General features: G+C 35.9%; 1 long non-coding RNA gene across 1 annotated transcript in view; it reads left to right on the top strand.

Moving 5' to 3' along the window:
• LOC112915050 (uncharacterized) overlaps positions 1–23,703 on the top strand; it is a 260,526-nt gene that overhangs the window by 160,197 nt on the left and 76,626 nt on the right. Inside the window, exon 7 of the long non-coding RNA XR_011994905.1 lies at positions 446–529. This is a non-coding gene — a long non-coding RNA (uncharacterized lncRNA). The remainder of the gene's footprint in view (positions 1–445; positions 530–23,703) is intronic.

The raw sequence follows: 23,703 nt of genomic DNA, 5'->3' as shown, positions 1-23,703 counted from the left end.
CATCCTGTTTTGTGCTATTCTTTGCTCTCTAAACAAAATTGAGCAAGTGATGTCAGCTGAGTGTTAGAACAATTTCATATGACTCCAATCTCAACCTATGCCTTGAAAGGGAATGTGAATTAACTTTTGCTGCCGTGGGTTTTTACAATCATGCGCTATTTTATAGAATCACAGATAAGTAGAGTTAGAAGGAAATTCTAATCCAGTGGCTGTGGAGTTGAACTCCTTTTCAAAAAATCAATCTTGTGTAGAAGCCTAAGACATAAAATGACAGAAGCAGAAGTCCTTTATTGATTGAATAAGAGGTTGCTGGGCAGCCCCTACAATTCATTTGTCCTATCCCTTCTTTCTCTGTGGGAGCTATGGAGCATCTCAACAGAACACAAGAGATTCTCAGAACAGATTGCAAACCACAAATCTAATTCCATTTTTTCTTATATTACAGATAAGTCATCAAAAGCCTAAAGAAGTGAAGCTACTTGTCCAAAGTTACAGAACACAAAGCCTTGCACACATTAGGTCTCAAAATGTAAGTTATCAGGGTAGATATCATGTTAATCAATGAAACAGGCAGACTTGCAAATCTAGAGCATTTTTTCCATCAAAATTATTGTTGTTGTTTTATGGTGCATTTTATTCATTTTTCTGAAAGTGTTCAAAGGATATCATTATAGGAGAATGATGGTTATAAAAATCAGTACCAGGGGCACCTGGGTGGCTGGGTTAGTTAAGCACCTGACTCTTAGTTTCAGCTCAGGTCATGATCTCATGGATTGTGAGATCTAGCTCCATGTTGGGCTCTGTGCTCAATGGGGAGTCTGCTTGAAGATTCCCTCTGCCCCTCCCCTCACTCACATGTGCTCACGCACCCTCTCTCTCTAAAATAAATAAATAAATCTTTGAAAATCAGCCCCACAGGAACGCTTGGGTAGCTCAGCTGTTGAGTGTCTGCCTTTGGCCTAGGGTGTGATCCTGGAATCTGGGATCTAGTTCTGCATCGGGCTCCCTGCATGGAGCCTGCTTCTCTCTCTACCTATGTCTCTACCTCTCTCTGTGTCTCTCATGAATAAATAAGTGAAATCTTGAAAGAAAGAAAGAAAGAAAGAAAGAAAGAAAGAAAGAAAGAAAGAAAGAAAGAAAAGAAAAAGAAAAAGAAAGAAAAAGAAAAAAAAAAGAAAAAGAAAAAAGAAAAAGAAAGAAAGAAAGAAAGAAAGAAAGAAAGAAAGAAAGAAAGAAAGAAAGAAAGAAAGAAAATCAGCCCCAAATCTTATGAGTAGGTCAAGAAACTTACAAAAAGTTTGGGAGAAATCTCACCATGTCATCCTGAGGGAACTACAAAATATTTAATCCAATACCACCACTGCACAGATCTGGTGGGACCCTGGCTACCACTAGAAACATGCATGCTTCATTATGTACAGAGAAGTATTTTCAGGGAAGTAATTTCCCAGGAGTAAGGGCTCTGACCAATTCTGAATTAAGTTGAAGTCATGCTGGATCCTCAATGTAGAGCATCTATAATGTAGATGATGGTTGAGCTCTGTAATGTCACAGAAATCATAGGACAGGGAGCTCTAAGACATCTAGATATTCTGATTCTTAAAAATTACAGTGTATTGTTATATATATTCTCACTTTATATTAGTTAAAGTATTTGATTTAAGCAGAGCACTGAGGTCACTTGCATCAGAGATCAATTCCCCTCTACGTATCAGTTGCCCCATAGCTCAGCAGTTATTACATCAGACTTAGTAGAAATACAAAATAAGCTATCACAAAATCAAAAAGTTATGCTTATTATAAAACCATCTGAGGTCTGTAGAATATACAATGAGACTTTTGCATGGTCTCAGAATTTCATCTGACATTTGACAGCTGAGACAATGAAGGACAGATTTTTTTTACTTATCTAAAGAGAAGCAACAGATTCATCCCCCAATGGCCAAACTGGCCCAACCATCATCATTGCCAATAGCTAGTGTAAGAAAAGATCACAGATTTGTTGGAGAACAAAGTCAAGGAAGGATGTCCCAGGCATATTTAAGATTATTGCATTCCCTCTCTCCTCTAAGTCAAGTAAGAGTGCCTCCCAGTAACCACCCAGAGATTGGAATGTCCATCAAAAGAGGAGATGGACATTTCACGAACACACTCCTAATCCCTGTGCCAAATGCTTGCTAATTGCTTGGCATGTGTTCCCTGGAGTATGTGGCGGCAAAGAATGGTGCTTGTCTCTTACAGGGGATTGCCTAGAGCAGACTCCATTTGCAAAGCAAGAATAAAGGATGCAGTGAACTGGCCTCACTCCTGGAGCATGTCAGGGCCAGGTGGTGTACATTTTCACATAGATCACCTGGATACCAGAAAAGTAGCCAGGCTTGATTATATTTGAAAGGACTTTGGATGTCAGCCAAAATGGACCATTTTGCTTTACTGTCAGGAGGGGAGGGTGAGTTATAATAAATCATCTAAAGGGTCCATTGCCTATGCCATGAACTGGTACAGTGCAGAAATACCCAGCAAGGCGGGTAGGGCTTTGGCCACCTTACTTTGCACCCCTCCCTAGCTCCTGGCCATTGAATAGTTAGAAGCTGAGGGAAAAGGAGGTGAAAGAAAGTCATATTTGAAATAAATTGGGAGAGGAAAAAATAAGAGGATCACTCTACCCTATTTAAGATAGACGTTTTGGTATACTAGTTACACTTTTCTAAACTCAATTTATAGTAGATGGAGGAAACCAGAACTTAGAAAGATGATTAACCAAAGGCACAAAGGTAGGAAGTGACAAAGCCAGGAGTCTTGTGACTCCAAAATGGAATTCTTGAGAATGCCATCTTTTATTTACAGCGAGCCTGCAGAGAAATGGAGCAGAATACATATTACTCAATGCTACCTTTCTCTGTGGCATTTTAAACTTAATCCCAGAAGGATTGGAAAATTGCCAGTGATTATTTTGGCATTATTGTGGCGATGGTGGGTAAGTTGCTTCACCTCCTTAAGCCTCCTTGCACTCACCTATAAAATGCAAAGCCTGGGTCAACTCAACTCTAAATTCCCTTTTCGATTTTATCAAGATATAATCATAGCTCAAAAAGAGAAAGAAGAGAATAAAGGAGAGGAGAGAGGAGGGAAGAAGAAGGGAGGAGAGGAAGTCAAGAGCAGGGAAGGGACAGAAGGGGGGGAGGGGAGGAGAAGAGAAAGATATGGAAAAGTGCATGAGATTCTGTATTAGCTGCATGAGTTGAATGTTTTGTACCTTCAATTTGTCTTTTTCAGGGTAGTCAGAGAATTCAATTAGAACTTCCCAAAGTGGCTTTATTTCCACATTCTCTCCCTCTTCTTTCCCATCACTTCTTTTAGAGGTATTGCTAAGATGATACTGTAAACAGAGAAAAAGGTAATTTTAGGAGATCGAAACATTTCATCTTCCCTGAAATGCTTGCAGTTGTTGTGGACAGGACAGTACAAATTCTGCTGCGTCTGAATGTCTCCCCATAACTAGATTCCCAGGAGGAATGGTGATAGGGAGGTTCTTTTGTTTAGTTTGTTGTTTTGTTTGTTTTTGTTGTTTTTTAAACATGTGATGGGAATGAGTCTGGGAAACTGTAACTTCAGATGGGTTTGTTGCTGCAGCTTTCAATCCTGTCACAATAGGTGTCATGAAGATGAATAAAGTTGGTGCCATCTTCTGTTTTCATTATCATCCAAGAGGCTGGGATCGGAAAGGATTCATTTTGTGCCACTGTCATTTCTCATTACTATCTTTGTCATGAGAGTGAATTATAACAGCCCTCCGATGCCAGCTATGGCTTTGCTCTCATTACAGACTTTCATTCTTGGGCTGAAGACGGTAATAAGAATGGAATGTCGTGCAAAAACAGAGCTCACTTTCATGACAGTTGGAAATTGGTGATGAAAATGGAAAATGGCAGAAAAAATTAATCCTTTTTTTTGTGTGTGTGGCAAAAATTGCCCTGCAAACAACAGCATGCACCAAACGTATCCCTCACAGTGGCAATAACAAAGCAATGAAAAGGCAAACAATGAGCAGCTTTTGGAGCAAATGAGGGATTCTGAGGCATCCATCTTGCTTGGTGCTTTGGAAATATATCTCTTAATCCTGAATAATGTAAGATCCATTTAGCTCCAAAAGTAATGTGATAGGCAATTAGGAGCTTCTCCGTTCTCCCTTCAGTGATGTTGAGTATCTCTCTATTACATACTGCTGGAAAGCACTACCAAATTTATGGAAGCCATTATAATTTCTATATAGGATACCTTACACACACACACACACACACACACACACAGTCATACACATGCATGTGTCCCTGTGCATGTGTGGTTGTATACATCTAATTCTAGACAAGCATTTACTGACTTGACAATAGTGGCTTTGAAAGGGACCTTGGACTTCCACTTTCTATTTTATACATTTCTGTATTGATCAATTTAAAAAAAAATAACAAGAGCATTTACCACTCTTAAAATTACAGATATGATAGCCTCCCTTCCCATCAAAATAAATGGCTCTGTGCACCACTGAATTACCTTTACTACCAAAGTCCATTGTCAACTCTAGATACATATTCTCTAATTTAAAATTGAAGAGGGGAAACTGCCATTTACATCCACATCTTTGAATAAATGCCTCGGTCTCTTTCTTTACAGATTCTTTTCCTCACCGTATTCCAAATGTGATATTTTTTCTTTTCCCCGCAGAGATCCTATCTTTTCAGAATGAGTGTTAGAACAGGCTAATTGTGGAAAGAACTTGGTATGAAATGGTCTTTTCATTAGATTTCATTTAAAATATTTTATTTGATGTTTTATCATTTGCCAACATATATAACAGTTACTCAGTATTTACCCACTTTTCAACACATGTCGATGTTGAGACAGAAAAGAGGCATTTTAATAAACACATTGAGCACAGAACCATTTGTGAGATGGTTATTGAATACAGAAAAGCGTATTATGTGCATATTAGTGTTTGGCATACATTTAAGGTTCCTAAATGTTGACACGGTTGCCTATGCTCTGTGGATGACGAGCCAGGGGAAGTAGGCATGAGAGAGACCACTTTTCTTAGTATGAAAAGAAGGCAATTACTCTGTAAGACACCACCTGAATTCACTTGGTTCCTTTTACTTTGGAGTAGGTTCGTGGCAAGGGCACATTTTAAATCACAAAATCTTTTATACTTTTAGGAGCCGGAATGGGGGAATAACATGGTCATTGTTAGAAAAAGAGGAAAAACAGATTACTTTAAACTAGTAGAATTTTTACATAATAAATATGCTGGAATAATTTTATGTGGTTCTGCCAAGACATTGCCAGAGCATTCTCAACTAAAATATCTGAAATAGTAGATTATCCTAAAACTTTTTCTGAAGAGAATTTTGTGTTAACTATGTGAAGGTTGAAAGTGTAGAACTCTTCAAATCATATAGGTAAAGCTCATTCTAGAGCAGGGGTTATTAACCACATTAAAAAACCCAAGAGACATTTTTTTTTACTTTTTATTTTTTAAGATTCTATTTATTTATTCATGAGAGACACAGAGAGAGAGGCAGAGACACAGGCAGAGGGAGAAGCAGACTCCCTGTGGGGAGCCTGATGCAGGACTCAATCCCAGGACCCCAGGATCATGCCCTGGGCCAAAGGCACTGAGCCACGCAGGCGTCCCAACCAGTAACTAATGGCATTTGTTTTTAAAGATCTATGACCAAAGATTCTAATTCCACAGATTTGTAGCAGGGCCTGCAACCCCTGCAGCTGTACACCTGGGCTCAGCACACAGGGAACCACAACAGGGATCTGGATTTTTTTTCAAAGCTTTTTAATAAATAATTCTGGTATAAACTTGCATTAGAAAAACTGATTTGAAGCTATGATGGACTAGCTAGATATTTATCTTTTGTATGGCTATCTCGGTCAACTTTTCTCCTCTTAATGAGGATATTCTTGATTCAGTCCATCCATCAGTCAGATATTTATGCAAGCACCTATTCTATGCCAGTATTGCATCTGGAGGGTTCTGGGAATAGAGTTGGAGTTACCGCAGGGACAAGGCATTTGTGGCTTGCATCCACAGGACCCACACAACTATAGCAAATAAACAAATAGTTCTTTAGTAGGCAAGCAGACACTCTTGAGGTTATCCCCTCAAGGCTCAGCATGAAGGGAGCAGACCACAACACCCATCTCCCAGTCTTTCCCTGAGGGGAGTTCGACTGCACACTTTCTAAGCTCCTGCCTGAGGATCTGAGTGATTTGTAATTTAGCACAGTTCTAAGGGCTGGTTATGAACTTCCCTGGAGAATGCAGGAGTGGAGAAGCGAAAGGACATTCCCTCCCTGCCTTCTCCTCTGGTTGTCTAAGGATAAATCCAGATCACCAGCGTCTCCCTGGAAGGATCTATTTTATACACTTCTGGTGCCCAAGCTGTTGTGACTGCTGCCCCAAAGATGGGCACCTGGGTGTTCTGGCCCTGACAGCCGTGAGGCTTGCATGCAGAATCCCATAGTACAGTAGTAAGCAAAAAAATAGTTTTTAATGAGCTCAGGAACACACCTCCCCCTCCGCCTCCAACCTTCCACCCGTTAACCCTCACCCCCCTAGGAGCAGAAAACCCCTACTTTCCAGTTTCTCGGTGGAAGAAGAGTTTGTTGACTGAATGGATAAGGAAAATGTAGTATATACACAATGGAACATTATTCAGCCTTAAAAAAAGGAAATACTGATATTGGAGATACCTGAGGGCATTATGCCAATAAGCAGGATAAAAAAAGACAAATACTGCATGGTATCATTTATATGTATAGCCAAAAAAAAAGAAAAAAGAAAAAGAAAGTTGAACTCATAGAAATGGGCACTGGAGGAGGAGAAAATAGGGAGTTCCTGGTAAAGAGTTTTGAATTTCCAGTTATAACATCATCAAGACCTGAGGCTCTAATGTGTAACTAGGCAACTAGAGTTGATAACACGATATTGTTTCATCGAAACTTACTAAGAGAGTAGAATGTCTGTTTCCCGCCCCCCCCCCCCCAAAAAAAAGGTAAACATGTGAAGTGATGGATGTGTTAATTAACTCAATGGTGGTATTCCTTTCACAATATGTACATATAACAAATCACATTGTGCACTTTAAATATCTTACAATTCAATTTGCCAATTATAGTCCAATAATGTTGAAAAGAAAAAGGAAAGAAATCATTTGAGAATCCCAAATGGTTTTTTTGATAGTTCGCTTATTTAATCCTATGATACTTAAAACCCAATGACAACTTCCCCCTTGAAAAACCATCTCTTTATGTTTAAGCTTTAAAGAACAACAAACAGATTTTATTTGAGTTGCTTATATACATACTCATTACATCAACATTTTTCAGTCATTTTTCACCACCAATAACTGATCAATTAATGTCAAATCACATAATTGCTATAATCAAATCAAAATTTTTTGTGCATGATAAAAATTACTTTTAAACAGTGGAGTGTTTTTGTGGTTGTTTGTGTTCGGTTTCCTTGTTATCTTTTTGTTGGTTAATTTTTTTTTTTCATTTAATCTGTATAGCCATTATATGTTTCACTTGTGCAACCATGAGCTTAGATTTATTATTTAACTTCAAAACAGAAAAGACGACTGAGGAAAATTATCTACCATAGTGATTTTAAAAGTTGGTGTATAGGATTTTGGGTTGTGAGTGGATGCCTCAAAGGTGAAGGGCTGGTTGTGAGTAGCTTCAAGCGGAAAAAAGAATCAATAAAAATGGCAGACTGTTTACATGAGGTCACATTCCCAACCTTATACTTTCAACTATATCAACTCTGGGAATGGGAAGCACATGTATGTGCTTGGTCAAACATTATTTAACAGAAGACCTTAAATAAAATTGTGTAGTTTACTTTCTTCAATTTACATTGATTGCATCATGACATTTTCTGTTCAATAAGCTTCATATTTATTTAGAATCTGAGTCAAGATATGACTCTAAATCTTAATCATACTCAGGTTGTTAGACTTTAAGGTAACTTCTATGTTTTCACTACTATAAACAATTCTGTAGTAAACATCTTTATGGGTACACTTTTCCTTATATGTTAGATTGTTTGCTTTGGATGCTGGAGTGGAGTTTTATGGGTGAAAAGCAGGAGTTTATTTAAGGCTCCTGATACATACTGCCAAATTACCTCCTAAAAAAGTTTCTGGCAGTTGCAGCTGAAATATATAAACCCAATAGCATTATCATGTTGACTTTCCTTTTCCTGTTGTTTAGTTTTTTGTTCATTATTGTTAAAAGAGATGTAATTTATATACAGTAAAAATTGCTTGTCTTAGTTGTACAGTTTATTAAATTCGACAATTGTAGACTGCGTGTAACCACAACCACAATGAATTTATACAATATTTCCATCACCCTAAAAAGTTATTTTGTGCATCCTTGTAATAAGGGAGATTCCATCTACCCTCAGCCCCTGCAAACCATTTATTTTTATTTTTGTTGTTACAATTTTTCTTCTTTTTCCAAAATTACATATACATGGAAACATAGGGCATGTAACATTTTTCAACTCATTTCTCTTACTTAGTTTAATGCTAAGCACATCATGTGGTTGTATCATTAGCTTGTTCCTTTTTTTGCTTGATAGTGTTCTATTCTATGGATGAATTACGATTTATATATCCATTCATCAGTTGATGGAATTTGAACGGTTTGAAGCTTTTGGTGATTATGAATGTAATTTTTATGAACATATAAGTACAGATTTTTGTGTGGAGATATGTTTTCAACACTTGTAAAAATACTCTGGAGTGGGATGGTTGGTTCATATGTTAAGTATATATTTAACTTTCTACCACACTGCCAAACTGTTTTCTGAAGTGGCTATCCCATTTTCCATCCTCATTAGCAAATCTATGGGAGGTGCAAATGCTTTACATCCTCACCAGTAATTTTGTTTTCTTTTTGTAATTTTAGCCAAGGCAGTAGGTAGGTAGTGATAGCTCACTGTGATTTAAATGTGAACTTTCCTCATGATTAATGATGCCAAACATCTTTTCTTATGTTTATTTGATATCTGCAGGCTTTCTTTGTGGTATATAAAGTTTCTCTTCAAAAATTTTGTTCACTTATATTGGATTGGGTGTCTTTTTATTATGTGTTCTAAAAGTTCTTTTGAGAGCTAAAAGCTTTGATTTTGAAGTATAAGCTATCAATTGTAGTCTTATGTGCTTTATAAGATTATTTGCTTTCCCCAAGATCACAAAGGTTTTCTCCTGTATTTTGTTCTAGAAGTTTTATATCTCTCATTTTCACATTTAGAGCTATGATAAAAACTGGAGTTAATCTTTTCTTTGTATATGATCTATGGGAAGAGAAGGGATGAAGTGGGTGTTTTTTTCCTTTTTTTTTTTTTTCCATAGCACAATTCGTTGAAAAGGGTATACTTTCTTTCTAGAATTACCTTGGCACGTTACATTTGTCAAAAATCAATTGACCATAGATATGTGGGTCTTTTTTTGGACTCTCCATTTTGTTTCATCAATCAATACATCTATCCTACCACTAAAACCACATTGTCTTGATTACTGAAGTTTTATACTAAGGCTTGAAATCAGGCTGTGTGTTCTCCAAATTTGTTCTGTTTCAAATTGATTAGGCTATCTAGGGCCATTGCTTTTCCATATAAATTATAGAACCACCTTCCCCCTATCTAAAAATAAGCCTCCTTGGATTGTGATTAGTATTTTTTAGAATTTATATACCATTTAAGAACAATTAACAATGTAACAACATTGAGTTTTCTAATCCATGAGCACATCATATCTCCCAATCTATTTAGATCATTTGAAATTTCTCTCTTTATTGTTTTTTTTACTTTCAGTATAAAATTATTGCACATATTAGCTTAGTTAGAAATATCTCTAGGCGTTTCATGTTTCCTTTTACATGCTATGATAACTTATGAAGATCTTAAAATTTATTTCAGTATCCAGTTGTTCAGTACTAGTACATAAAAATATAATTGAGTTTTGTAAATTGACTATGTATCCAGTGACCCTTCTAAACTTATTTACAACTTCTGGAAGTTCTTTTGTAGATTCTCTTCAATCGTATTAATAGATGACAATGATTCTTTGCAAGTAAGTATAATCATGTTCCTTCATTTCAAGTCTCTATGCCTTTTAATTTACTTATCTTGTCTTATCACAAGGCTAGGACCTCCCATAGAGTGTTGCATAGAAGTCGTGAGGTTGGACATCTTATTATTCACTACCTTATGGAGAAAACCCTATTTTTTTTACTGTTAAGTATACTCTCAGTTATTGTTTATCTGTGGATGTCCTTTATCAAGATAAGGAAGTTCCCTTTTATTGCTAGATTGCTGAAAGATTTTTTTTAATAGATGTTGAATGGTTTCAAATTCTTGTATTATAACTTCTGAGATAATACATTTTCCTACTGCATTGTTTTGATATGGTGAATTACAAAATTGATTTTCAGATAGTGAATCAGTCTTGTATTTCAGGGATAAATATCACTCATTCATTTTGTATCATTCTTTTTTACGTCTCTAAATTTGATTTGCTAGGAATTATTTCTTAGAGAATTTTATATCTATGTTCCTGCAAAGATATTGGATCATGGGAAACTTTTTTTTAAATACTGCTTTTGTATTAATCTATTTTAAGTTATCTTATGATGTTCTTGTTTGGTTTTGGTACCAGTAGGCCTCATAAAATGAGTTAGAAACTGTTCTCTCATCTTTCATTTTCTGTAGAAGTTTGAGTAAAATTGCAAAATTCTTCATATGTTTCGTGAATTCACACATGCTGCCACCTGGGCTTGGAATTTACTTTAAGGGAAGACTTTAAGCTATAAATTTAAATTGTTTAAAAGATATCAGGTTATTTTGGTTATCTCCTTCCTGAGGGAGCTTCAGTAGTTTGTGTATTTCCAGAATTGTATTCATGTCATCTAAGTTTTAAAATTTCTTGGAACCATGTTCATAATATTCTGTTATTATCCTTTTAAGACATGCAGTTATGGTTTCTTTTTTATTCTCGATATTGATAATTTTTTTACTGTTTTTCCCCCTTCTGCACATTGGCTAGAACTTTATCAATTTGATTGAACATCTGAAAAAATTAGTTTTCAGGTTCATTGGTTTTATTTCTTATTTTTATTTCATTAACTTCTCATCTTTATTATTTCCTTCCTTAGTTGCATTGGTTATAGTTTTCCTTTTGTAGTTTTTAAGATGACGGCTTAGTTTTGATTGTAGACATTTCTAATACAATAATTTGGTATGATTATCTCCATGTGTTGCGTTAGCTAAAATGTTCCTCAAGTTTGATATGTTATATTTTTATTTTAATCTACTGCAAAATACTTTGTAATTCTCCCATGTGAATTATGGGCTATTTAGAATTGCATTGTTTAAACCCAAATATTTGGGTTGTTCCAGATTCTTCCCACTATCAATATCTATTTTAATTCCATTGTGGCTAGATAGATTACTTTGATTTAATTCTTTTAATATGTTAATGTTTGTCTTAGGTCCCATATGGTGGTCTCTCTTGGTGAATATTCTCTGTGTACAATGAAAGAATGTGTATTCTGTCTTTTTGATGTGAAGTGGTCTTTCGATGTGAAGATCAAATTGATTGGTAGTGTTATTCTTTAAATCCTCTCTATCCTTAGTTATTTTGTCTTCTTGTTTTATCATTGAGAAAAATTTTGCAGTCTCCAACTATAATGGTTGATCTGTCTCTTTCTCCTTTTAGATCTGTCAGTTTCTGTTTCATATATTTTGATGATCTATATGGTGAATACATAGTTAGGATTGTTATGTCTTCTTAAGGAATTGATTCCTTTACTAGCACAGTTCCATGGTTTCATAGAGTCTGACAAAAGACACAAGATCCTTGGGTCAAAGATAAAGCCTTTTATTACTCACAGCAAAGAAAATACCATGAACTTCATGTTTACATCAATTTTCCCTAAGTCCAAGATGAAGTAAGCCCAGATGGATGCTGTACACAGTGAGCTTATGTACATACGAAGCATCCTGAATTTAGGAAACTTCACTCTCATAAAGAGGGCTGCTAGGTGATTGGCCCAACATTTTCCCTAGAGGGTATTATCTTTATTATCCTGGACAGCAAAAAATCTTTCCCTATGCCCTGGAGATGGAAGGAGACACCATGTCTATCTTTCAAGGCTCTCTACTCTACAACCATCTTTAAAAGAATTGTCCATAATTAAAGTTATCAAAACACATGAGAATATGTTAGAGACCCTTGGAGCATTGTTTCCTAACTGTGGCCTCCTTATGCCTAGATAGACTCTTCATTCTGTATTTTATTTTGTATATTAACATAGCCAGTAGCTCTTCCTTTCGATCAGTACTGACTTGACATATATTTTTCATCCTTTTACTTTTAACCTACATATATCTTTACATTTAAAGTGGCCTTTTTGTGGAAAGCATTTGGTCTTAATTATTTATCTAATCTAACCCTTTGCCTTTTCTTTGAGAGGTTTAGGTAATTTATATTAAATGTAAATATTAAGAGGCACCTGGATGGCTCAGTTGGTTAAGCATCTGCCTTTGGCTCAGGTCATGTCTCAGGATCCTGGGATTAAGCCCTATTACAGGCTCCTCACTCAGTGAGGAGCATGCTTCTCCCTCTCCTTCTGCTCTCTCACCCTTTTGTGCTCTTTCACTCTCTCTGTCTTTCAAATAAATAAATTAAATCTTAAAAAAAATAAAAGTAACTTAAAAGAAATGAACTTAAATCTAGTAACATACTATCATTTTCTACTCGCACCATCTGATTATTTTTCCCTTTGTTGTTATTTTTCTATAGTTATAATAGAGTCTGCCTTCAAATTATGCCACTGAAAACTATATTATTTGACTTCATTTCATTTTACAACTGTATACTTCCACATACTTCTATTTCCTCACTTCCAGCCATTTTGCTATTTTGCTACATTTTACTTCCCCCATAGTGTATTATTATTTTTTACCTAGATACTTATTGTTTTTTAGTCAGTTAAAAATAAGAAGGGAAAAAATAAGAAGGAAATCTCTTGCACTTAAGTTATAGGATTTCTGAGATTAATTATTTATGTAAATTCAAGTTTTCATACGGTATCTTAATTCTCTTCTGCCTGAAGTACATGCTTTAACATTTCTTGTAGTGCAGATATGTTGGCAATGAATTTTCTAAGCTTTGGTTTGTTTGAAAAAAATCTGTATTTATCATTACCTTTTTTTTTCTGTTTGCCTGAAGTTTAATTTATTCCTCTCTCTAGTTTATGGAAGTGGCAGCTTTGGCTATTGCTTTTAGATTTTTCATTATTTCTAATGCATGGATTGAATACTATAAATACCTTAGAGTATTTATACTATAAATTTATAATACTACAAATTTCCCTTAAACACTGCTTTTGCTGCATCCCAAAGTTTTTGATAATTTTATATTTTCATTTTCATTGATTTTTAAATTTCTCTTGAAACTTCTTTGTCCTATGTGTTACTTGGGATGTTGATTAATTTTCAAGGGGAGTTGGACATTTCTCGTGCTTTTTTTTTTTTTTTCTCGTGCTTTTTTACATTTTAAGTGAAACCAGAATCTTTGGTTTAGCTGTAATTTGTCTTTTTTTTCCTCCTAGAAAGATTGAACCTTGTTCTGTATATTTATTTATTACTTTATTTATTTCTCACTTATTTTTTTTAACACTGAAATTAAGATGTTTCTTACATTGAACTCTTTTCAGTCATGGTTGATCAGGGTATTTTTTCTTTTACTGTTGCCTGAGTAAAGATGTAATTATCATTGCCTGAGTGTGGATGTCTGATTTGATGGGGTTGGGAAAGAGAGAAGTAATACTTTAGTGAAACAGTTTTCAAACACTTACCATATAATGTGGTATGAGTGGCAGGAATGGTAAAACAGAAATGTGTAGCAACATTTCTGAAATTGAAATTGAAAGCAGAATGGTCCTGCATAATTGCAAGATGGTTTAAAAACTGAGTACCAAGAGCTTTGACTTCCTATACAGACACTTAAGAAATGGTGCAGCACTGATATTCTTTTGGTATAGAGGACAATAATCATGTGAGACAACATGGACTTGATGGCTCTGTCTTAAAGTGATTATGAAGGCTCAGATTCTGAATAGAAAGATATTTTAGGAATGCCCTAACCATTATCATTTACTGATTTTATTTTCTTTTTATGTAGACAGGAGACAAATATACTAAAATTAATGTTTAGGTAAGTCCAAAAGAGCTTTTCTAGTATTTGAAGTTAAAAAGTCAAACTAATCAGTATTATATCACTTGGTTGGATGATTTTTTTTTTTTTCTTTCTTGGCTCTATAAAAAAATAAGGTGCCTACGAATGGTCTGAGATTCACTAAAATATGATCGTTGATAAGTGATCTGTTCATAGTGATTTTTAACAACTAGGTTTTTTTTAACTCATTCATCTGCTGTGAAGTCTCGTTTTCTTCTAAAAAAAATCTTTTTTACTATAATTTTTAAGTGTTAATTTCCTCATTCCCCCATGTGATTATTTCAAATTCTTAAATATTTATTCTAACCCATAATCATCTGTATGTTTTGCCTCATAACAAAATAAAATTTCATCCAACACATACTAACCAAAATCAAAGACCATCAGAGCAGGAAAAGAAGAAAGGAAGACAGGGATAAATGCAGGCTGGCATTTCTTCTTTAGAGCAGATTTCATTGTTTAGACATTGCCATAGCAATGAGATTCATCAAATATTCAAAGCTTTGTTTGATATCAAAGTATAAGTTGTAAAAATGGAATATTATTGCTTTAGTAGAAAAAGTAACTTCTAGATAAATTGCTGACATAAGTGTGCTTTCAACCTGTGATGAAAAGATTGTAATGGTAATAGTAAAACCTTTAGACACCATTTATTTATTTTAGAATTTTGAGTTTTCACCTTTTTTTCTTTTTAAGAAAAAAATTTCTCTCTCTAAGCTTGTCACTGTGTTTTATTTGACTCACTATTGCTACTCTTGCCAAGACCTGTAGAGATTCTGACGATGAAAAGGTATACTTGGTGCAGCCTTGCCTACTATGAAGCCAGACCTGGAAATCTGTTTCCATTTTCTCTTAGCTGAGTGACTCTGGCAAACCACCTAACCTCTCTGTTCCTATTTCCTCAATTGTAGAATGGGATTAATATGATACCTCTTTATAGAATATTTCTTATTCAAGTAATATATTAAACACTTTCTGCATATCATTCCATTCAGTTTCCACAAGCCTACAGAGAAGGTGCTATAATCATCTATACTTTATAGATCAAGCACTAGCAAGGTCATTATAGAGTTAAATGAAAGAATATGTACTTGTAATACTCTTCTTAGTTTGGATAGTAGGCACTCAGTGTGATGATAATTATTATGTCATCGAGGATGACAAAAGTGTAACAGTGATAATGATAACAATGACAGAAATAAAATTTCTGTGCATCAGCATTATGTCATCATCTTAGATTAATATGATTGTAACTTTTAGAAATATTATCATCAAGAGTTTACTTAATAAACATTTATGGACAGCCTTTTATGGCCAGACTCCGAAAGGATAAAGAGTCTCCAGATTAATGGGAAAGGAAAAATAGATCAAAAGAGAAAAATATTGAGAAGAACTGATGAAAGAGGGAAGGAAGGAAATCAGGAGGAGAAAGCAGAGAGATCAAAAGAGGAAGGAAAGGAAGGCAGAGTAATCTTGTAAGAAATGCAGCTGGTTTCATTTGGATTGCACCATAGGAGGTATATTCCAATCTCTAATACATGCCATGCATCAGCGCCCATATTCAGAAATCAGCTGCTGGGAAGACACATGTAAACACAGCAGAGCATTTTTTAAGGATGTGTGGTGATGCATAGCGCCTGTCAAACTGGAATCTGGCTTTATACAAAATGACTGCTGGATCACTGGTCCTAAATCAGTGTGCCATCTGTAAAAAAAAAAAAAAAAACACTGTAGCACATATGTGCACAATTGATATAAAATGATGCTAAATTATGAAATCCAGTGAGAACAAGATGGATTTTTTTTTCATTCATGCTGTGACCAGGATTTTTTTTTTCCTAAATATACATAACTAAGGATTATGGAAAAGGTAGGGGCGGTTACAGAGAAACATAGAGAAAAGGAAGGGGGGAAAAAGGGCAGAAACATCATAGTAACTTCCAGCTGCTTCAAATTCCTTGGAAAGAGGTTTGGTACAAATTCTATCAAGAAAAATAGGTGCATTCAATAGCTTTAGATACATTTTGTGTCGACCCAGTTAATATGTCAAAATGTTCTGCTTTAAGCAAGAAGACAGAAAAGCTTTTGCCACACCACAAAGGGGCATCTTAATCCCATCACTCCTTTGTCACTCTCCAAGCAAATAGCATTATGTAAGCATCTGATTTGCATCGGTGGGATGGCCTTGATTTCTGAGAAGCCTGCTTGCAATTCAATAAGCTCCATGCACAATGTTGCCTTTCATGTGATTCCTTATGGTGTGTTTGATAATGATCATAATACTCTTTTCCCCAACGGAGAACACTGAGGCAATGGTTGCAAAAGCAAATTTTGTCTCTGTGCGAGTTAGGGGGTATATGAAGACTGAGAGAGAGAGAAGTCTTCATATTTTACAATTTCTGACCTGGATTAAGAAAGTTTGCAAGAGGTCATAAAGTCACAGAGAGGCAAGGGTGAATTGATGGCTTAGAAATGAAGACTGGGGCAGTTTGAAAAGGAAAAGAGTAAGAGAAAATAGGAGAGAGGGAGAAAGAGATGAAGAGAGAGAAAGAAGAGACAGAGACAAGCAGTTGACAGAGAGAGAGAGAGAGAGAGAGAGACAGTCATAAAGAGAGACAGAAGACAAAGGGAAAATAGAAGTTGCTTGGCTAGGTCAAGAGGTAGAAGAGCAATTTTGCAACCATTGAGGTCAAAAGTTCATGTGAAATTCATCAAATGCTCATTTCCCTAATTCATTCCTTCTCAGCTTTTTGAATATGCTGGTTATGCCACAGAATCTTGTAAAGCCTGGAGTTTTCTTTCTATTTCCTACTTTGAATAGTTAAATAGCAACTACCTCCTTTATAGTCCTGTAAATCTTAATTTTGTTTCCATCTGAGCTGAGCTGTTAAAAAGTTAATAATCTAGAGCTGTTTCCTGCTTTGGCTTGGATATTTTTTCACAGAAAGAAAATGATGTACTTCTTAATGCGATAGACATGGCTCTGGGTCACTAACTTGGACCTTCCACGTAGGGTGGCCACAGTGTTAGAAGCAATGTCCAAACACAGATGTATCTGCAAATGACAGAAATGTGGAGAGATACTACTGGGGGGAGTGAGGGGATAAGGAGAAATGACACAAACAATGGCTGTCAACGGCAAGGAGCTTGAGAACGAGGTTCATACATCTTATAGCCATCACCACACAATCAGGTACAGGACAATGCACAGAAAAGATTCTCCATATTCATCATCATTGACTCAAAGTCATGAACTCATTGCCTTGGTGCCTGTAATAAAAACAAGAACAAAACAAAGTTCCTAATCTCAGGTTGTGTAAAGTCAAGCAGGGATGACACAGGTAAACCAGCAGAAATAACATAAATATCTCTAAGACATTGTCCTCATATAATGTTTATGTTCCCAATTTGTTGCAAATGGCATACAATATTTTGGAAATAGGAAGATAATATAGAGTTTCTCACCTTGACATTAACATTTTGAGCCAGATAACTCTTTGTGAAGTGGGCTGTTCTCTTGTGTATTGTAAGATGATTAGCAGCAGCCTTGACTTTTATGCACTAGATGCCAGTAGCAACTAGCATCCCAGTTTTAATAACCAAAAATGTCCTCAGATATTGCCAAATGTTCCCCTAGGGGACAAAATGCCCCCAGTTGAAAAACATTGCTACAGAGCCTTCGGTTCTTCCTTTCTTTTTTTTCTTTTTTTCTGATGACTTTTTGGATTTTTGCAGTGTCAGCCTTTGTTATCTTTTATCATAGATGCAGTAAAAGTGGCAAAGTCCTGGATTTCCTCTGAACTTATTCATTCCTTCTTCCACAGTAGAGGAGCCCATGGTAACTCCATTAGAGATGACAGTCCCAGCTTCCTTTGCAGGTAGATGTAGCCATGTGACTTCATTTAGTAACTTAGTAAGCTCTTAGTGACACTTGTAAGCACTGGCATTGAAATAAAGAGCAAACAAACTCTTTTCTACTTATCCTTCCTTTTGACTGTGAGCAGGAACATGGATAGGAGTGACTCAGCTTCAACAATGCAAGAAAGATAACACCCTAGAATACTTAAGCTCCTGTGTCTTGGTGCCTCTTTGTCATAGAAACTTTCTGATCCGATCTGTTAGAATTCTGATAGCTGTAGAATATATGGATGATTCCTTGCACATATATATTTTATATGCATGTGCGCGTGCACACTTATGATCAGTGTGCAGAATTCTGGTTAAGCAAGACATTTAGGAAGAGCAAAACATATACGTGAGTTCATGTCCATATAGGAATATTTCTTAAAAAGCTATAGAAACCTGGATGATGGAGTAATTAATTCTGCCAATGGAGCTTCTGGGCCATAGGTGATGAATAAATTTGTCAGAAAGACGAACGAACCAATGAAAGACTGTTCTCTGGTTTCACAACTCCAAAGGCTCTCATCTACAAAGAGACCGTGGTAGCTATGCAGACAGACGGCTGCAGTGACATTGTTTTAGGGAAAGCACTTAGCTGCACTCTCACTTCACACCAGGATGGTCACCAGACTTCTGGAAGTGACCGGTGCTTTAGCTCAGACAACTGACACCTGAAAACTGGATGTTTTGACTCTAAGAGCTCTATGTTTCTCTCGCCACGTGTAGAAAGTCCCTGAAAAAGACGTTAACAAAATTTGATGGTACTTTTAATGACGCATCTTTCCATGTCCTCTTCCTCTGTTTTCCAGTGATTGGGATCATCTGTCACATGGGCTGTCCTCTCTGAATTAGATGTTCCGCTCTAAACACTAACATAGCCATCCAGCAAAACAAACTAACATTTGAAATTATACTTATTTAAAAGGTACATGATGGGGCCACATGGGTGGCTCAGCAGTTGAGCATCTGCTTTTGGCTCAGGTCATGATCCCGGGGTCCTGGGACAGAGTCCCACATCAGGCTTCTCCCTCTGCCTATGTCTCTGCCTCTCTCGCTCTGTGTCTCTCATGAATGAATAAATAAGATCTTTAAAATAAATAAATAAATAAATAAAAGGTGCATGATGATTCAAATATGTTTTCTTAAATTAAACTAAACTCAAACTGTCTCATGAAAATCATTATGCACTGTCCTGCTTACTTGCGTAATTGAAAGAATTAGCTATATGAAAAAGGAATTGAGTTGTCCTGGCACCATTTTTTTTCCCCTAGAATTTGCATTCTCTCAAATGGAAAAAAAGCTGTATCATATTTTTAGGGTAGGTCACAATTACATCTCACTATAGTGAATTCCAACATTTCTTGTACATTAATAAATCAGTGAAATTTCTCATGAAACCTTGCCACACTCATTTTTCACCACATTTTTCAAATATATTTGGTGTTTTTTCGGTGCACTATACTCAAAACTTCTTACATCCTTGAATTTATATAATATTCTGATGGATCCTGGTATCGACGCTTCTTATCTATTATTTTATTTTTACTGTACACACTGAATCTCTTTGGAAAAAAAAAATTAAGAAGTTTGATTCCCTTCCCCACCCCCACACTCTCAAAAAAAGTTTTTCTCTGTTCTTTTTTCCCCCGTTTGAGAGTGGCAAGAGATCCATTCTCTTCATTTAATCCTTTCTTCTAGCAGCAACTCAATAATGTTAATTCTTTGCTTTGAAGATACCATGTGTTCCTGTTTCATCCACATTAACTCTTTCATGGATATTTCATAACAAAGTGGTAACACTCTAGAGAGTTTAATTGTGAAAGGTATCAGTAATTTTTTCTTAAAAAAATTTAATTTTGAAAATCTTCTAAAATATTTAGTAAGCCCTTGCAAATGCAATATTGATGCTAACTACCCAGATGTAGCCCAGACTTCACAGGTTAAAGGAACACTTCCTGGTAAGACTGCTCTTATGCCAGAAAAGTGAATTATAAGTTTAGGGATAACCAGACTATCCACATTTCTGATCAACTACCTTCCAATTTGGGGGTTTCCACTATCCCTTCAGAAGCAATAATTCACTGGAATGACTCACAGAACTTAGGAAAATGTATATGTGTGTATATATATATATATATATATATATATATATATACACACACACACACCCACATGCATTATATATGTATAATTATGGTATAATTACACTTCTATTATAATTAATGGATACAAATCTGAACCAGCCAGAGAGAGACACCTAGGGCAGGACTTGCGAGGGTCCCAAATGTGAGGTTCCTCTCTTTTCAGGAGACATCACCCTCCTGGCCCATGGATGGATTATTACCAACCAGCGAAGTTCACCAGAATGCCAGAGTCCAGAGTTTTTATTGGGGTTTCATTATGTGGGCATGATTAATTGATTCACTGACCATAGGATTGAATTCACTTTCCAGTTTCTGCTTACTCCCTGGAGGTCAGAGGATAGGAGATATCGTGTGACTCAAAGCTCCAACCTTCTAATCACATGATCAGTTTTTCTGGCCCCCAACCTGAAACTATCTAGGGACTCTCCATGAAGGGACCTACCTTATTTGTATAAATGCAGAGTGGCCCCAGGGGCTCACCATGAAAAACAAAGGTAGTCCTACCCCTCAGGAAAGTGCAAGGATTTGTCTCCCAGGAAGCTGGGACAAAGACAAGACAAATTCTTTATTATACAACAGACTTCTTTTCTAAAACGAACTCCATTGTATATATATATACTCTCTCTCTCTCTCTCTCTCTCTATATATATATATATATATATATATATATATATATATATACTTTACCAAAATATTCACAAAGATAGTTTAATGCTTTTTATCTACTACTAATCTTTTCAGGAACATGAACTTAAAAGAAATTTGGGGTAAGGGGAAAGACCAAGAATAGAGTGTATATGTTAGGGTCAGCTTTGGGCAAAATTGTGAAACAGTTGAACATTAAGATATTAGAAATTGAAAGGATTTCAGAAATTCTCTACTTTTAGGTTATTATTATTATTTACTTTTTGTAGGAAAAAATATGTGTGGAGAATTAAGTGATTTGTCCTAGGTAAGAGAGAAAATTAACTCTCAAAAAGGAATCAAGATTCAAATCTCCCGGCTCTTTCCATGGTACCATTCAAGTATTTTTCTGGAGCCTGCCCCAGCTCTTTATTCAGGGCCCATACCTCCCACTTTGTCTCCCTGCCTTCTTTCTATCCCCACCTCTTGGGAGACTTGATGATACTAAGCTTCCTTTTTTCCCCACTGTTCTCTTCTACCTCTCTCTCTTTATTCCTTTGCAACTCCAGGGGGCTAAAAACTGAGCCATAAATTCTCTATCCTGCAAGTTCTGATCTCTGAAAGCTGGCAAGGGCAGGAATGTGCTAATTAACTCATTTACATCTCTCCCAGGTAGCATGGTACCTTAATCAGTTTCTTAAAATTAACCTTCTAGATTGGTGTTAATGAAGAGGATTTCAGAAAGGAGGCCCTTAGCACTTTTGCGTATACAGGTGGTCTTATATGCCACAGGAGGCAGGATCTGAGAAAGTAAGAAGGAACTCTCTTTTTAGAGATTGGGTGGTTCACTGGGTGTGCTACTTAATGTGGTAGGAGAAAGAATCAGAGAAGAAGTGCCTGCTGCTTGATCCTCTCATGGTATGCTTCCTCTTCTCCCAGAGTAATCTTTCTACAATGGAAATCCAATGCGAAACACAGAGTTGAGGGACTGTCAGTGCCTCTTCATAGCCTTCAGTCCACTTAGCTTTGCTTGCGATGGTTTTCTTGATCTGCCTCCTGTCTCTCTTTCCGCCTAATCTCTAGCCACTCCAACTAATACCACTTTGTACCTATCGGTCGTATTACGCTACTGCTTGCCTTCCACACGCTGTTCCTTCTGCCTGGAATTCCCTTCTGCTAAGCCTCCTGGACCTCTTTAATGCATACAGGTAACTCCTTGAAAAAGAGGCATAAAATGACCTTTCTTTTAGTATTTCCCTAATACTCAGATTTGATTAAGGTGTCCCTCTTCTAGTCTCTTTAAGAAACTTCTGAGTTAGTACTTTTCATACTGTAATCTTTATTAAGTGTTATCTGCTTCTCTCAAATGGATTATGAATTCCCAAAACACAAGAACGTTGTGCTTGACTTCGTATCTTCAGAACCTGGCCTATGGCATGAGCTAAATTGATGTTTGGTGAATGAATGGATGTATGCATAAACAATACATACCATTATTCCTCCACCTTTATCTTTCCTAGAAAATTATGAAAAAAATTTTGAGCTGTAGACATTTAAAAATAATATCTACTTTAGGCTTTGGAAGAATCAGTAACTTTAATAAAACTGTGTGTGTGTGTGTGTGTGTGTGAAATTTCTCTCTCAATTCCCCAGTGTTCACAGGATATTATTTTGAAATCGCATTTCACATCATGAATTTTTTTTTCAAGAGAATGTGTTATGCTCTTTGTTTTCAAATATAAACAGTAGCGTTTCAGGGCTCTGCTGAAAGGTAAATGTTAGAAATTCTCATTCTTTGCAATGGTAAATATTTCAAAAGAACTGAAAGAGCAATATTCCCAGCTGCATCCACAATTGCCATAGCCACTATTATATTTTGACAAAATACCCATGGAATTTTGGCAGTTTCTTTTACAAATATCATAAGATTGTATTTTTTCCAACTTTTAAAGGGCAGTGTTTTCTCCTGGCTTCTGCTGTCAGATCATTGTCTTCTTACCATAAACCTGTTTCATAATTTACTCAATTCTGTACTGTTCACAGAGAGTGTAAACGAAAGTCTAAGTTCATAGCATTGTAAATTCTCCAAAATCAAAGATAAGCATCTACTGACAAAGCGGTGGGATAGCAGACTTCCGGCCATTCTAAAAGTCACCATTGTTACTCATCCTCACTTCCACAAGACTGGAGCTCTTTCCTTGGATTTTTATTTAAAAGAATATAAATAATGGATGAGTTAGTTGAAGTGACTAAGGTATTATGTAATACCTAGCTCTTCCAAAAATGACATTTCAAAGACAAGAGCTTATATTCAGACTGAGAATTTTATATAATGTGAAATGTTTGTACATATGAATGAACAAAGGGATAGCTATTGATTTTTAAAATATGGATCATAAAAATTCACATTCAATGACATAGCAGAATGCAATTATTTATGTCAGCTATTTTGGCTTTGCTTTTCAGATGTTGGCATCAAAAAAGTTTAATGATATTTGAACTATTTGTTTTTGGATTGATTTTTATACTATTTTCACAGTTTCACAGGTAGTACCTTTTAAAAGTTTGGGCTTCCACTTTTGTATACACATATGTACTTTCTCTGATTTTACATATCAAGCAGACCTCTGTGGCTCCTGTAATGATGTTGGCAAAATTTACTTGGGCTATTGTGAAATTAGCACAAAGGGGAAAATTAAAAAAAAAATAATAATG

This window comes from Vulpes vulpes, chromosome 10, assembly GCF_048418805.1.
Source record: "Vulpes vulpes isolate BD-2025 chromosome 10, VulVul3, whole genome shotgun sequence".
Taxonomy (NCBI): Eukaryota; Metazoa; Chordata; class Mammalia; order Carnivora; family Canidae; genus Vulpes; species Vulpes vulpes.
The sequence above is the reverse complement of the archived record's forward strand: the minus strand, read 5'-3'. Positions and strand labels throughout refer to the sequence as shown.